Below are 15,661 nucleotides of genomic sequence, written 5' to 3'. Positions count from 1 at the left end.
ATAAAGGAGAATAAAATATATTAGCCTTCAGATTAACATGTTTAAAGTCTCTAAAAGGTGCCTATTTCTTGAAACATAAGACTAGGGATAACATTAAAAAACTGAGAATAGTTTAAAACAAAACAAAACAACCCCCCTCACTTTGACTTTAGAAAATATTAATCCTTGCTATGAATGGCCAGAAAATTAACAACCCATCCTTTTCTCTCCTTATGATTATTTTTTTTCCTTCAGCAGTAAGGACTGAATCCAAAAGAATTCTACCACTGAGCTACGTCTCCAGCTCTTTTTATTTTGAGACAAGGTCTTGCTAAGTTGCTCAGGCTGGTCTAGGACTTGTGAACCTCTTGCCTCTGCCTTCTGAGAGCTAGGAAGACAGGTGTGCATCACCACACCCAGTTCCTGATTCCTATTCGTTCGATGCTGTTCAGTCTGGCCCTGAGATTTGTGATGTCTGTAGCAATAGTAAAATGAAAACTCACTGTATGCATGAATGTGCAAATGTTATAAGCGTTAACTGATAAATGAAATGCGTCATCTTCTTACCTTAACAGATGTACCTTCGTAAAACAAAACTGAAAAACATGAGCAAAACTATAATTTTTAAAGGTATGACTACAAACTAGGAAATAGACAAGTGAAAATAGTTATTTTTGCTCCTGTTAATGTGTTCCAATGTTTAGAAAAGGAATAAAGCTCTAAATAATTTGCCATGTATTGTATATCTACTTTTTATATTTTAACAAAGTCTTGTACCTTTTTTTTATAATTGGGATTTTCATATCATTTGTGTTCTACCAGTAGTAAAAAAAAACTCAAATGATTCAAAAGAAAATGTAATTATCATACAACACATAAATATATTAAAGCCAAAAATAAAAATTAAGGGAGACATAATAAAAAGAAAGCAAAATTATTTTTCACATAGATTTTCCCATGGCCAGTCAATTGGAATTTATCACTGAGTGTTGCCATAGAGAACCGTGGGGGAATCTAGATTTGTTTCTTACACTTATTATTTGCTTGGATTCTCTCTATATTCTTTATCATGAATTACTTTGATCATCAGTAAACACTTTGGTGACAGTTTTTTTGCCCCAACAGCCTGCCATGTTGAATAGCCTGATACATAGTAAATACAAGATAATGTTTTACTATTACTACTAACATTCCCGTTAGTTTGTCTTTTATTATACTGTAGACTATTTTAAGCCTCCATCTGCTTTATGTCACACATGAGATGGTGTATAACATTGCTGCTGAAGAGTTTAGACCCTGTGGCCAGACCACTGGCTTCAAATCTCACCTCTGTCACAAACCTTCAAAGTGACCTTGGGTAAATTCCTAAACCTCCTGGTGCTTTGTTTTTTCTCAGTTATGAGAGAAGACCTACTTTCACTGGGCTTTTATAAAGAGAAAGTGAGTTGATACGGATTAGAAAAAGCTGACAAGCACTATATAAATGTGAGCTACTATTAACTATGAGCATTCGCTACATATTATATATATTTGACAAATCATACCTATCATGTTTACACTTGTTGTTGCCTTCTGTGTGTATCCTTTTATTGCTTTCACTTTTTAGTTAGTGATAATTTTAGAATTTTTGTATTGAGATTCTAGCATCAAAGCTATGGTCCAGGTCGCTGACAATGTTCATAGCCAGTATTTTTTGTGTTTTGTTCATGTGGCTACCTTTGCTGAAGTTTCACTTCCTGTTTCCTGCCTGCTCTACGTGCTTACCTTTTTTTCTTTGATCTCCTCCCCCTACAGAAGAGCGATGTCACCTTTCACTTTGCTACAGCTCCAGGGGACTATCATGTGCAGTCTTCTGTTTTCTGTAATAATGATTAGTAGTAACTTGGTTGCCAACAGTGGACACATTAACGTAGGGTACAAGTGATTTATTTTGTCACGTCTCCGCCAAGCCCGCAGGCATCTTAGCTTTGGGGACGTGTGGGTCTCTGTGTGTCTTAGGCTGTACGGTGGTCACCATGAGTTGGCCAGTTCCTTATCAGCCCAGTGAAGAGCAACACCATCCCCCGAGGCCGGTGGGAGAGAATTTGCAGGAAGACTTGCGGGCCCAGATTCCAGCCCTTATCCTCACCCTGAAGGGATCAGTCTCCTGCTATCTGGCTTGATGAATGGTTATTCTGCCTGGCCAAATCTGGACTGCAGACCTTTGGCACAAAAGAACAGGTGATTGCTTGATAATTGGACCAGAGCCCCATGGGATGCCAGAAGGTGAACTGTATGGTGCCAGTCCCAAATCTCGAAGGAAAACACTGAGAACACGCCTTCCCTTCTGTCCCCTCCCTGCCTTCCCCGCACAAGACTCAGTGGATGAGGTCCACTCGGGTTCTTTTCTATTCGGGGATCCTCTTTGGACGAAGCTGTCTCTGTCAAGGCCAGCTGGATTTTCTAGAGGAGACAGGGTTCAGTCCACGGCTGTAGGGAAGCCGTGCTGTCTCAACCACTCAACTGCTCAGCCTGCCACACCTCCCAGCAATCTCACCTTCTGAGCAGGGAAGAAGTCACAGGGGTTCACAGGGGAGCCACATAGGTGTCAGCCTTCCTGTCTCCTCTGGGGATACCCCTCACAAGCCCGCTCCCACGTCAGACCATGGGACATCACTCGGCAGGCACCCACCTGTCACTCGATGGAACATGAATGTGTATCAGCACATTCTTCCGCAATTCTGATCCCCAAAGCTGGAGCTAGGGTCTTTGACTAGGATTGTGATACCTTTAGAGAAATTCATGTCCTTCCTACACTCTATGGTCGTACTCCACGCTTTCTTGTATCTCATCCCAAGTGCACTACACTAAGCAGAGCATTCGATGTTGTCGGCTATGTAGCAAAGTACCCCCAAGTGCAGTGGTTTCATACTCATAGATCTGGGGTCAGGAAATGGAGTGGTCGAGAGCTCTGGGGAAGAGGCCTCAGACCTCCTGTAGACTGTCCACATCTTCATGACATGGCTGTGGGTTCTCCATGGCCATCCATCCAAGAACATATGCTGAAACTACACAGCCTTTGGCACCTGGTTTCAGAAGTCACAATCCACTATTTCTGCAGTATCCTATTGTGTGTGTGAGTCAGCACTCTTACATGTGGGAGAGGATGCTGGCCAGGGATAACCACGAGGGCCATCTTGGAGGGTTTAATATGAGGTGTGTTCAAAAACTATTGTGAATATTTTATTTTGTAAAATTTAGTACAACAAATGTTGTGAATTCCCCTCAAAATCCTTCATGGTCCTCAGAGTTTAATGACAAATGGCTTCAGGTAAAATGGCTAAGTGGCTTCCTCACTTAGTAAATAAATGACATTTCCCTTATTAGAGAATGGGCAGGTAAAATCACCCACACTCGGGGTAAACGAGATGTATATTGCGGAGATGACTGAGGCAAGTCCAGCACAAGGGAGCCTGCAGAGAAGAGAAGCAGGGCCCCGGCAGTGTCTGGGAGGACCTCAGTTTGCAACACAGTCATTGTCTTCCGCACAACAAAGAAGGAGGGTCTCCCGTGAGCCAGCCCTCCCTTGTCCACACGTCACACCAAACCAGGGGGCGCACTCAGGGTCAGGCTCCCAGCTTCTGGAGGCCACTGGCTGAGGGACAGTTCCCCTCTGCACACAGATCTGTATGTCTGGGCACTGAGGAAGGTCAAAGTGTGCCACTCCAAACATATTTCTCTGACATTTTTCGAGTTGGCTATTCTGAAGACACAGGAACTTTCCTTCCTCGGAAGAAATTCACATCTCCCACCATCAGTAAATAGTAGGTGCAGGCAGAGATCTCTCTGATGACCCTCTCCCTTCCTGGGAAAGATCTCTGCATGTGAAGAGGAGAGTAGCTGGGGGCTGTGACACCAGGCCCAGCTAGAGGCCACCCCAGGTGGCTGTCCCCAGGGAGGCTTCATCTGCATAACAAGGCAACACTGGCTCCATGCCTACCTCCTTCCCCAGCCTCTCTAGCCTGCACCTCTTCCCCCAGGAGTCCAAATCCTGTCCCTGTGTTGAGCTTTCTGCAAGGTGCAGCCATCTCTCCCCTCTGAGTCTCATAGTCTGTGCTTGTGCATGTTGATAATGTTGCTTTCATTCTTCTTTGTTACATGGTGTCCGTTCATTTTATGCGCCAAAAATGATCAAACCTTCAGAAGGAAAAGAGTAAACGTAACCCCGCCTCACAGTGCCCCACCCCATCTCTCTCCCAGCCAGATCAAGTTCCTTCTGACCTCCCACCCACCCGCCTGGTACATACCATCCTCAGGCAAGGCCGGTTGCAAAATCTGCCCTCGGCATCCTTCTGTCCCTCTTCGCACCCAGCTAACTCTCTTCCCCTAGGTGTCTCCTCTGTTTTCCTTCCTTGTAAATCTTGTTTTCAACTGGCTGTCATTTAGCCGTCAACAAATTTCTTGGAGGTATTACAGGACAGACTTGACTCATCTCCCTGGGAGCCATTACATTTTAATAGTGCTTACTTAAGGCAAAGACAGCTTCAGTACCCAAAGGAGCAAATCCTAAAGTTGAATTTTAAGCTCTGGAGGAAAGAGTATCTAGTGACCCAGTCTAAGGAGGTCAGAGAGAGATTTGGGAGTTACGAGGCCCTAATCTTTGCTCTTCCAACCACAGGCCATGGGGCCAACCTGCTTGGAGAGCAATGTCGGGGACGTCTTTGTCTCCTCCCCTCCCTCCATGTTTACGGCTGGTTTTACACTCAGCTCACACCCATCCTTCGCCACCTCTCTGCACAACTGCTCACATCTACTTGTGCCTCCTGTGGAAATTCCTCTCCTGCAAGCAGGGCTGGAGCAGTGGGAGACCACTTGCATGGTGGGTGTGGCTCCCTGGATTCCAGCCTCAGCGTCCCCAGAAAAAACTAGTCCCCAGCCTTTCCTGTCACTCAGACTGTACCTTCACACCCTTTGGCCTCCTGCCCCTGAATTTCACAATTGGATCCATTCTCTAGGTTTGAGGGAGACTTTCCCCAGAGTCTCCCAGGCTAAAGAGCTCATGGCTTGTGCCTGCTGGCCCCTGTCCCCTTCCCTGCACCCTATGTGGACACAGAAGACTCCAGTGGATGCACCCCACTGTACTGGGTCAGCTGGCAGGGACACACTGGTCTTGCAGGGGGCTGCTAGCAGCTTGGAGCATCTGATTTCCACTACAACTTTGTCACCCAATAGAAGGCTCAGAAATGTGCTCATTTTATTTTATTTTTTAGAGAATGACACACTTGCTGTGATTCTTAGTTCTGCACTTCTGGCTGAATCACCTTCCACTTCTCTGGGCCTCCATCTCCTTCCCTTGGCCGGTATGAAATGTTGGGCAATGGGGTGGGCGTCCCGGCCCAATCTCCCCGCCGCGATGAAGTAGTGTGCCCTCCACAGCATGATAAGCAGAGTGGGCTTGTTTCTAAGAGCACTGTTGACACACATCGGTGCAAATAAATTAACATTCCCCGCTAGGGTGACTCAGCCTGCCTGGAGCACGGGCTCGCATACCGAAAGGGCCTGGGAGAAATGCTTTCCAAGCTTGCAGGAGGAGGAGGGCCACTCCCCACCAGGGCTGCTGCGCCTGAGTGTGGGCAGCAGGTTCCCTGGACAGCTGTCTGGGCAGCAGCCACTGGGGCAAGGTTAGAGTCCCACCTGCCCTGCTCCTGGCCCGCAAGCCCCGGTGCAGCTGAGATGCAGGAGCCACCTGAAGCCCATGGGGAGTTGAAAGAGACAGAGCTTTCCGACCATGACAACACAGCAACAAGCACAAACTCGCTCCCATAGCTGCCAGTCCTGTCCAGCTCTGACGTCCCTAGCCAATGCCAGCATCCAGGCAATGGTAATAGTTACCTGGAAGGGACACATTCTCCTCAGAGCCCCGCAGCCCATGCCTGGAAGGCCTCCAGCAGGGATTTTAGTGCGTGCCTGTCATCCCTGCCCTCCGGGTGGCTAAAGCAGAACTGCAAGTTGGAGCCCAGCTTGAGCAGTTCAGCTAATTAGCAAGACACTGCCTCAAGTTGGCAACATAGCTCAGTGCAAAGGCCCTGGGTTCAGTTCTACCAAAAAAAAGAAAAGAAAAAAGAACCCTGATGCAGTCTGCAAGGCAGAGCTCTGCTCTCTGGTATACCCTCTCTGCTGGCTGAGCCTTCCCTGAGCTACGTCCCTGCTGAGCTTCCCCTACTGGGCCCTGTACCTGGCTCTGCCTCCGAGGAAGCTGGTCGAGCCTAGCTCCTCCCCAGAAACCACTTTAACAGCTGGGCAGCCGCTTGGCCATGCAGGGCTCTTAGGGGGGCTTTGGTGTCCCAGGGAGATTCCTCTGCGTCAATTTCTGTATAAAGGTCTGCTGGGTATCTACCAGTCACACTACTCACAGGCCACTGGGGAGAACACAAAGTAGCAGGCAGTGCAGGAGGGGAAAGCTTCAGGGATACGGGGAATGCGGAATGGAGTACGAGAACAGGCTCCAGCTGTTCTCCCCACAGTTGCTTGACCAGGGAGAAGTTGGTGCCACTCTGGGATCAACTGTTCACCCCTCAGTGTAATGGCAAGAAGGAGTAGATAAACCCCAATGTCCCTTTCTTTCCTAATACCCAAGGACTTCGCGATGCACAGGGGCACAGGTAGGAAGAGCGGTGCAGACAGAGTGGGCTCCAAACTCGGGTATTTGCTTCCTGTAGTATCCAAAGCAGAGAAGCCCCACACGCATTTTGGTGATATTTACTCTGCACAGAGGGGCTTCGGAGAGCTGGTTTTAAATAACATTGTCTAAGTACCTCCTTTTGGTAGGAAGCCAGCAGCAGGCGCAGCTCATTTCAGTCTGCAACCACTCCATATCCGCCCTTCTCGGCTATCTGTGTTTGAGAAATGATGTGAGTGGCTTCTGCAGAAGACAGAACCTGCCAGGCTGAGGGTGGGATGCTTTTGCAAAAGGAGAGGGCTCTTTGAACCATCCCAGTCACACTATTCAAGGAAGAGTGCACGGCGCGCTTGCTACTCCTCCTCTTTCAACTTATCAAAATGTGCTCACCTCCACTCTGTCATCTGCTCCTCCTAACATACTATTATTTCTTTTCGGAAAATGAAGGAGCTAAGGCGGGCTGCGAGTGTGCGACTTGATGGTGAAGTGACCGAGTTAATGTCACAAGCAGTCTGGAGCAGTGTCTCCGCTCCTAGCTGCCTGCATGCCTCCCTGGTCACTGCACTCTTCAAGATAGCCTCAGGGGGTTAAGTGTTTTCTAAGGACCGCCAGGCCTTTGGGAGGTGGATACCCGCTATACAGAAAAAAGCAGCCAATAGCACAGTAAGTTTGGTAAGTGCTGAACTAAGTAAACTTCTTCACAGTCACACCCGTTGGACCTTCGATGCTGCTGAATTGTTCTAAGGCACAGCAATGCCGATGGCATTTCCGGACATACTGGATTGCATAGTATTTACTTCTGGATCATATTTGTATCTTGGAAAGCATCTCAATAAATCAGACTCACTGGTGTCTATGACCCTCATTGTTTGGATGGCTGAATAATTTCTGGTACCAAGCAGTCATGGCCTATTCTTCTATTTCCACCAACAGAGACCTAGTAACTGGTTTCTGCATTTCAGTGGGTGCATGAATGCGTGCTGGCTACTCCACCTGGTGCAGTGTAATGAGTGTGATCTCCAGCCCTTTGGCTTTGAAAAGAGTGTCACAGAGAACTTACCGGTCACTCTTTTGTGAATGGCCTGAAAGCTTCGTGGGTAAGGGGGCCTTGTGATGTCCAACAACACAGGCATTCAAGGTGCAGCCGTTCTGACAGTCTATAATGTCTCAAGCTTCTTTTTTCCTACAAGCTCCACCACCCCTATAAAATAGATTGACAATGATGTATAATTACAACCATTTAATTGCCCATCTATAATAAAATTTAAAGGGCTATAATCATCATCTCCATGCAGACATGTCATAATTCTTACAATTAAACACTGAGCACCTGTATTGGAATTGGTCCATGTGTCTCTGTGGATCACTCTGCCCTGCGTGTCCCTAGGTCTTGAACTGTATTCAGTGGAGAGCCCCACTTGCTGACCACCCCATTTCCTGTCACCAGTGGCAGCAGCTCAGGTGCCCTGTAGAGACATCATTAAACCCTTGAAGGCTTGGCTCTCCCTCATTGGGGCCTTGTGTGGAACTCCAGGGCATGGGGCTGGGGATTTGCCTTCTCCCCAAAGGTAACAAGCTGGCAATGGGGGCAGAGTAGGGGTTAACATTCAGTGAGACATTTAGTCCGAAAGAGGCAGGAAGCAGAAAGAAGCCAGCAGGAAGCTCCACTCCCATGCTTCTGCGGCCACGGCTCTGAGGTGTCATGGCGCCTCATGCGCCTGCAGCGCCATTGTGAACTTTCGGCTGCCTCAGACGCTACCCCTTTGGCCTGCCTTGCTCCACTCTCTGTGGCTTGAAACCCTCTCCCCAGTGCAGCTTTAGCACTGAAAACACCACCTTGAACTCTGTTCTGGGGAAAACCTGGAAACAATTTTACGCACATCCAAAGATTTTTCCCTATTTTTTTTTTGTTGTTGTTTTTGTTTTTTTTTTTCCAGTACCGGGAATCACATTTCCCTATTTTTAAAGTAATCAGATGGTGGTTCACGCTTGCCACAGTTTATTCTGCTAACTCTTCACACACGATGTTTCCACTGCCCATCTGATGAGGGTGAAATGACAATAAGCTATTGCCTCAAGCCTGTTGCCGTTTGTTTACTCTTATCTGTCCTGTAGGAGATCTTCCCCAGCCTTCCCTGCAGATGACAGATGTAAGAGTTCGTTAAGAATATAATTACGCTCTGGATAAGAATGCTGCCAGATTTCATCACCGTTGAAGCATGATTAGTTCATGATCTTTCGCCCCATCTCAAGGGATAAAATGTATTCTGATAAACAGAGGAAATAGCATATATATCTATATTGTAGAGGCTATAGATTACACACAGGACTAAGGGGAAAGATAGATTAGTTTAATAATAACTTCCAATGCAACTGAAAAAAGTGACTAATTACCTATCCTTCCACAGAGGAATCATTCGAAAGCAAATTTTTATAAAATGTGGTTCTTTCTTGTGGCCAATATAATATACAGATGCCTATACCGAAGATGAGGCATCTTCAAGCCCTCACCCTCAGCTGTCCCTAGAGACATAGAGTAGTCCATGAAATGAACTTCCGCTGACAAGTAGAAGTCCTCTCTTTTCAGGGGGACTGTTAGAATCAGCTAGAATAGAAGAAGCTATGCAGCAGAAATAAGCCAGCCAGTCGCCTCAGTGACTCTCAAACACAAAGGTCTCCTGCAGGTCCATCAAAGACCTTTTCCAAGCCGTCTCCACTGTAGCAGCAACCGTCCCACTGACCACACCTGCTCACTTTGGCAGGTAAAAAGGGTGCACTACACAGTGACCCTTAAAGCTTCAACAGGCAAGCGACACAATTATTTCCATCCTCATTTGAGTGACCTAGTCAGTCAGAGAGTCAGATGGCCACAACTTGATTCAAGCAGGCTGGGGGAAATGGAGTTCTGCCAAAGGACACAAAGAAAGAGTATCAGGATACCTGCTTTCAGCTCTAATGACCGGGGCTCTATGCACTAACAAAGGGAGAAAATGCATCCGGGGCCAAGAGGATCAAGAGAACATTTTGTTCCAAGTGCAGCTTCCCCTCTTTGACCTCACTGTAGGTATCCAGGTGATCTCAGATACTTTAAAGTAGTGCTGCCACACAAAACACACACACACACACACACACACACACACACACACACACACACACACACCTCCCGGAACCACCTGATGTAAATGCTTGCTGAAAATCACCATTGAAGAAAGGGGAGAATTGAGTTCCTCTGCCCTGTGCCAACCAACTCAGATGGGGGAGAAGTAGGAACAGGCTAACCTAGTTCTAGGGTAGGATGGCTCTCAGAAAACATGCCCCTGACGGTCTGCCTCTGTGCCAAAGTCTGACTTCTGTCTCTGCAGGCTGAGCCCAGGTAGCAGAACGATCCCTGATGATTTGGCACGTGGAGTACATTAAGTCCAGATCCCTCAGTCTGCTCAGGAGACCTTTGCAAATGCCATCCCCAAATTTTCTGCAGACAGCATCCTGTGAACCAGGAAGCTGACTTGTTTTCTGTGATGTTTTCCTAGTGGGGAAAAAGCCATTTTCTAGAACATTCCTTTGAATGGTCCCTATAAATCAGAGTTGAAAGACATCATGGTCAGAAGCTTTTGAAAGAATTCCTGGTCTTTCTTCTCCTGGCTTTTAAAAGGCCACATCTTTAGAAGCCATCTTCTTTATCTGTCCAGGGTTAAGTAAAGTCTTATAGAGCAGTCACAGAAGAGGAATTTTCTTTCAAAGAAGAAAGAAAGAAAAGGACAAATCATAAAGAGATTTTAGGTATAAGAACCTAGAAGCTTTTATATGGGGTACATGTCTATAACTCTACAGAGATATCTTTGCTTCACCTTCCACCTCATTAAATGGGGAGAAGGAGAAAAACACATTTCCCACCTTCTGCTCAGAAGCCACTCCCCCACCATGCTGCCCGTGTGCTCTGGGTTAGTGCATTAGCATCACCACATCACCCAAAGGCCTCGCCTCTCTGCTCAGAACCTCTCTGTCTGCTTGGAAAGCAGGCAGCAGTTTAATGATGAGATGAGTTCCCCTTGGAGACTCCTCTCCCCTCTAGGAATTCTGTAAGTGCTTTATATAAAACAGTAATAGGATGGTTCAGCCAGACTCTCTGGCTCAGATATACTAACTGGCACTCCCTTTGGGAAGGAGGAGCAGGTAGCCGAGTGATAAGGCCATTAGGACTGACTGCACCAGGCAAGTTGGAGGTCCCAGAAGCCACTTTTCTTGCCCATTGTAAGCACAAGAGGAAGTCGGTGAAAGGTTGATCAGCACAGACTTCCCGGTGGGAGATAAAGCTGTCTAAGGGCAGACTCTGGATAATGATGGGCGAGGAGTGATTTAGTGCCGTGATTACTACTGAGCAGGGCTGGAAGCTCAGAGGAGCAGTGGGCAAGAACTCCCAAGCTGCCCCACACACGTGAGCTTCCTCCTCCTGGCCCCGGCAGGTGTCAAGGGACTCCTTCGATGCCTTGGCAACTGCTCCTGGAACTCCAGGATGCACCAGACAGAAGAGAACCCCATCTGTGGAGAATTTCCTTCCTTTCACCATATCCACCTAGCCTTTGTCCTATGAATTTATAGATTGGGGGTTTTCTTATAACACCAGGTTTCAGGGTACCTTGAGCTGCTGTCTGTGGGGGTTTCTTTAAAGGTTGAGAATGTCATTGGAATTTACTAATGACATAACAATAGAGTTACAGAGAGGTTAGGCATAACCATGGGTGGTGTCCTAATAGGATGAGGGATGGGAATGAGACTTGGAAGGGAAGTTACTGAGCAAAATCCAGAGCCAGCTGGACAGAGTTCTGATTTTCTTTTGCATTTGCTAACTCTTCTTTCTTCAATGCATGGTGTTGATGTATATCTCCCTACCAACTACACAAATGAAAAATTCCATTCAACCAGTGAGATCCCTTTATATGTCTATAAATTCTTTGATATTCTTCCTTTAAAGAGGATGGAGCCCAATTCCTCTACCATTGAATAGGGGCTGAATTTAGCAATTTGTCATTAACAAATAGAATGAAGTAAAAATGTGAATAAGTGACTTTAATGGTAGGTCGTTAACATCCCTCTGGCTTCCTGCTTATTCTCTTGGAGCACTCATTCTAGAGGAAGCCAGCTTCCATGCTGCGAAGACTCTTGGCAGTCTATGGTGGGATCCACTGTCAAGACACTGGGGTCTTCTGTTAATGGCCAAGTGTACGCCATCTTGGAATCAGTCCTCCTGCCCTAGGCAGCCATCTTTAGTCTGAAACTTTGGTGACATCCTGACCATAACCTCCCAAGGGATCCTGTGCTGGGCCACCCAGTTAAGGATTTTCAAATTCCTGACCCACAGACATTGGGAGATAGTATAGGTTTGCTGTTTTGAGGTGATTTGTTTTTCAATAATCCATTACTAAGACCAGTGGGAATAGAGTTGCTCTTGTACTGACTGGCCTAAAGTGAGTACTGACATCTGCACCAATGTCCCTCTAATTAGTTTATTAGCTAATTAGTTTATTAGCATTTGCTTTTATAAAGCATCTCAAAAAATCTGAAGAAAAAGGAAAGAAAAATGAACCATGAGCTTTCTGTTCTGCTCTTGGCCTGGGGAAAATAAATTTGTTATGTGAAAGCATTTCAGGATTTGTTCCCAGGTACCTTTGCTTGGGTCAATCAAAAAGACCTCAAGTTGACTCTGTGCTTATGGACTCATTTGCTCATCATTTCAAAGTAATTTAGAAGATACAGTTTTCTATCTTGGGCTTAGAAATACTTAGACTGGCAAAACTGGAACAGTGTGTAACCAGAGGAAGGGAGAAGAAAAGATCTATAGTTCATATTAGCTTAGTGTGAGGCATCAAAAAAATGGAAAATTTTGTTTTCTAGCAAGTGGAGAAAAGGTGTCCTCTTGCAGTTCAAGTTTTTATGACTTTTATTCCTAAGTTTTCAAACCCACCTTGATGTATTAGCCCTTTTCAGCATTCTATCTTGCAGACCTGCCAGAAGAACACAGTGCAATGAAACATCTGGTAAATTTTCCCAGCTCCTATTATGAAATATCTTCAATTTTCAATTCAATGAAAAGTAAACAAGTCATTGTCTTCCCCAGAAGTGATTCACTTTGCTGTCAGAACCTAAGGCAGTAGGCGACGGAGGTTCCAGAGTCCTTCCCCAGGCTGCTGGGCACCCGGGCCCTATATTTCACAGCCTGGATTAGCGGAAGGGGTCAGGTAACTTCTCCAGGCTTCATCCAAACAAACACATCTGCCTGCTCAATGAAGCGGTACTTATTTTTTCTTAATTTCCAAGCAGTGCACTGTGATGCTGCTAAAGTGTCACTTATGAATTGACCTTATATCAACAAACAGTAATTGCTTAATTTATGCAGGAAGGCCTAGTTTCATTTTTATTCCAACTTTAAAGCCCCAAAATTCTCTCTCTCTCCTCTCCTCCTCCCCCCCCCCTCTCTCTCCCACACACACACAGACACACACAAGCACACACCACAGGGAGGCTTTAAAAAGACAACATAGATGATGTGGCCACCTGCCACTGCTTCTAGTATCACATAATCAGCTTCAAAGGGAAGATCTTTCTGACAACAGTCTGTCCTGAACATAAAATGCCCATGTCTGAAGTCTGTGTATGCATCCAATAGGAAACAATACCCAATAACTAAGGAGAGGCTGCTTTCAGTATTCCCAGGGTTCTTTCTCAGTAAGGCACTTTACAGATCCATGAAGCTCTTAAGCAGATTCCCTTGACTGACAGGCAGGGAGGCCTGGGCTTAAGGACTTCTGGCAAACACATCCCAGCTTCAAGTGCCCAAGCATCTGCCAAGAGGCTCTGGATGCATCAGAACCGGAAGACTCTGTAACAACACATATGGAGAAACTGAGGTCGCACGTGGGGAAGAACTGTGGTAAGTGATGTCAGTGTGGTGCAGTTTGGTTGTAGGAAGCTGGAAAAAAATAAAGATAAACACTGCAAAGGTTAGAGCGGGTTGGCTTGGTCTGAAAGTCACCTCAGCAATGCCACTGCAGGGACTCAGAAACAACCCACGACAGGACCTGCGAGCTGACCGGGCCCAGCTTGGGTCCACTGGAACCATCCAAGGCTGTCTCAAAGTTCAGCCAGTAAAAGGAAGGTTGTCTTTCACCAAGATGAGCTCTGTGATGAAGCCGTTGGAATATTTCTCATATCAAGTATAGAGCTTGGCCCATAGTGCATATTGGAAGAAAGTTGGCTCAAGACAAAATGGAGTGACTTCCATCATTTTGGGCTACACATTCTATATGAACTGAGCACCTCTTGCTTTTTTTCTTTCTTTAGAAACTGAATGAAGGCATAAGGGGGTGCTGCTGCTACCCCTCCCTAAGTCTTTCTTGAAACAAATGAGCCTGCTGGACCCCCTCAAATTTCAGCATCTCTGCTAATATTGTCCATGCAGCCTGTCTGTCTTCCTCGGGTTTTGATTTCACCTTCATAAGTGCTAAGTCTATTAATGCTTCCCATGAGGGAAGCAGGCCAGGGGAGAGAGGAACACAGCCCACATGTTGGCCCTGTTTCTCCAGAAGCCAAATTATGCTATTTTTGTGAAAGCACCTCCCCTCCTTGCCTCACCATCTCTGGGAGCTGATGGTGGGTACCTCAGCAGGGGGCTGCTCATTTTGATGGGGATCTGATGGTGGGCTCTTAACTGAGCTGCCTGGCTGTCTGCTGTTCTTAGTGCTATTTACTTAAGGAAAAAGAGAAAAGGGAAGACACCATTACTGTATCCTCCAGTGCAGTGAGCTAGAAAATGCTGGTGAACAATTTCATTTTCAGCTCCAATTTCTTAATCCCTCACAGTGGAAGTAAGACAGTCAGCCAGTAAACCCAAAACTTTTTTTATAAATATCCCACAGCAGCATCAGGAAAGCAGGACAAAATGGTGGCAGAATGTCTAAAGGGGTCCCAGAGTATGCTGGCTGTACTGTTTTCTTCTAGAGGGATGGTTATCTTTTGAGTTACACCCATTTTAGATGCTTCTAGGCCTTGTTCATGCTTGGCCTGGCCTGCAGCCCCCAGGTCAGGCAGCCATGTGTGATCCCGGTCCTGGAACTCAGCCTCATCCGGGTCAGAAGACTCCCGGAAGAAGAGTTTCCCACGACCCCAAACCAAGGGCACTGGGGGCCACAGCCAAGCACAAATGGCCTTGGCATTTTCTTGCTTGACAAGAAAATAAAACGTTGGTAAAGCCTGTTCCAAAACTGCTCCAGGAGACCAGGGTTCCGCAAAGACTGGCCTGGAAGCATGGGAGGAGAAGAAGCTCAGCAGAATGGAGAACGCGGATCGCTGTACCAGCCCTTCTCGTAGCACCAGACAGGAGCCCAGCGGAGCACCTGCCTGCTGCGAGGACTTAGCGAAGATGTGCGGGGCTGGCCTGGGTGGCCGGAGTGCTGCCTCTTCGCTGTCTGAGTGCTCAGACCTCGCTGGCCCGGAGGAAGGAGCCCCAAGGACAGACGCAGACAGGGGCTCATCTAACGTTGCTTTCCATAATACAGCAATAGGAAAGGAGAACCTCAAAAATCTGAATGCAGTTGATATTTAATTGTTTGATCATTCTTAAATGTCTGTATTTGTTTATCTGAGTAATCAATATGAAGATAACAGTATGTAATACAGCAACCATTGTCAATTTCTTACCACCTTGTCTGAAATTCTGTATTGTTTATATTGTTTTTATGTTGGTTTGTTTATGTCTATGTGTTTGTTAATATGTTTTGGTTCTTTTATCTTTAAAAATGAAATTAAACAAATCTGAATGCAGAAAGAGCCTCTGCAGTGAGGCAAGAGGGACTGCAGCCAGCCAGCATGGCTGATGAGCTGTGTCCACCTCTCACCTCGCCCCTGTGCTAGGTTCAACTGGGTGCGGAGCTCCCACCAACACCCGGTCTAACTGTCACCACTATCAGGAAAACAAATTCAAAGTTCATCATAAGTGAAATAGAAAGAGAGCAAAGCTGGACCCAGGAG

At 46.4% G+C, this 15,661-nt stretch overlaps 1 long non-coding RNA gene across 2 annotated transcripts; it reads right to left on the bottom strand.

The window, feature by feature from the left end:
* Positions 1 to 5,211: 5,211 nt before the first annotated feature.
* LOC102015696 lies at positions 5,212 to 11,299 on the bottom strand. Of its 2 annotated transcripts, XR_259756.1 has the most exons (4): positions 11,274 to 11,299; positions 7,698 to 7,838; positions 6,774 to 6,851; positions 5,212 to 5,428 (listed from the first exon to the last, which is right to left on the bottom strand). It is a non-coding gene; the product is annotated as an uncharacterized LOC102015696 (long non-coding RNA). The 2 variants fall into 2 exon arrangements; XR_001232625.1 differs by lacking the exon at positions 5,212 to 5,428 and having other exon boundaries at positions 6,708 to 6,851.
* Between the last annotated feature and the right edge of the window lie 4,362 nt (positions 11,300 to 15,661).

The sequence above is a fragment of the Chinchilla lanigera genome, unplaced genomic scaffold (genome assembly GCF_000276665.1).
Source record: "Chinchilla lanigera isolate Chin_1 unplaced genomic scaffold, ChiLan1.0 scaffold00008, whole genome shotgun sequence".
Lineage (NCBI taxonomy): Eukaryota > Metazoa > Chordata > Mammalia > Rodentia > Chinchillidae > Chinchilla > Chinchilla lanigera.
The sequence above is the reverse complement of the archived record's forward strand: the minus strand, read 5'-3'. Positions and strand labels throughout refer to the sequence as shown.